At 40.2% G+C, this 1448-nt stretch overlaps 1 protein-coding gene across 4 annotated transcripts in view; it reads right to left on the reverse strand.

The window, feature by feature from the left end:
- The window catches only part of LOC110039438 (DENN domain and WD repeat-containing protein SCD1), a 149499-nt gene that overhangs the window by 13957 nt on the left and 134094 nt on the right, over positions 1 to 1448 (reverse strand). The window lies entirely within an intron of this gene.

Raw genomic sequence — 1448 nt, forward strand, 5'->3', positions numbered from 1 at the left:
AGTATGGATATTTATTGGGGGGTTTGGGGTTACAGTAAGGTAGGAAGGAGGATGGGCTGGTAAGGGGTTACTGTGGGCAGGGGAAAGGGGAGATGCGGCTGGACTGCTGTGTAAGGAGAGGAAAGGAACAATCTTAGCAGCAGCCTGCAGGAAGGCTGAGTGACTTGGCGATAGGAAACAAGGAGGGAGGGGGTACGATAATCTGCAAAAAGTGGATGGGGTTGGTGATAGTAGACAATCAAGTTGGAGGAGTCACGACAGCAGCAACAAGCAATAAAAGGGAAGGATAAACACCACCTCTAGACGAGTTACACCCGGAGCACCTTCTCGTCGTCAGATACAACCCTAGAAGGGAGAACATGATGTCGGTAGCTGTCTTGACAAAAATCTTCACAAAAACTGAAACCTAATGACATAAAACAACAGAAATCTTCACAAAACTGAAACCTAATGACATAACATACCCTATATATAATAGACAACAAGAAGGGGAGAGACTCCTCCCCTTGGGAGGCAACCCTAGGCCGGCCTTGAACCCCGTTGACTAAACCAGTCTAACTTTTTCTAGCTAGTTCAACCCCTATTAAGTATTAATTTTTTGTAATTCCCAATATTGCATCTGAGTAGCTATAGCTTGAAATAGAGAAAATAAAAACAACGACAACAACAACGCGCTAATCCCACTACGTGGGGTTGATTACATGAATCATTTTTCTCCATTGAGCCCATTTAGTGTCATATTTTCATTTGGTTCTAATATTTCATTTGTATTTTCATTTGGTTCTAATAAATTAAGATCATTTTTTATACAATAAGCCCAAGTCTTCCTAGGTCTACCTCTGCCTTTCTTAACATAGGCCGAATCTAAAACACCAACTCTCCTAATCGGATCATCAGATGGTACGCTTAATGTGACCAAACCATCTAACCAAACCATCTATAATTTTGTCTGTCACAGGAGCAACACCAAGCCTATCACGGATATATTCATTTCGCATTTTGTCTCTAAGTGTAAATCCACTCATCTTGTCTCTAAGTGTAAATAAGTGTAAATCCACTCATCCACCTAATAATTCTCATCTCGACAACACTTAACTTAGTATCATGCTTCTCTTTCAAAGGCAAACATTTAACACCATAGAGCATTACAGGTCTCACCACCCTCTTATAAAATTTTCCTTTCAGTCTAAGTGGTACTTTTCTATCACACAAAAGGCCCGAAGCATTCCTCCACTTCAACCAACCAACTTGAATTCTACCATTAACATCCTCATCTATATCACCATCGCTTTGAACAACAGACCCAAGATATCTAAATTGTTCATACCTTTTAATAATTTGATCACCCAAAGTCACACTGCTGTCACTAGAGCGAGTACTACTAAAATTACATTCCATGTATTCAGTTTTAGTTCTACTCAAATGAAGGCCTTTAGACTCCAAAGTAG

This window comes from Phalaenopsis equestris, unplaced genomic scaffold (genome assembly GCF_001263595.1).
Source record: "Phalaenopsis equestris unplaced genomic scaffold, ASM126359v1 Scaffold000002, whole genome shotgun sequence".
NCBI lineage: Eukaryota > Viridiplantae > Streptophyta > Magnoliopsida > Asparagales > Orchidaceae > Phalaenopsis > Phalaenopsis equestris.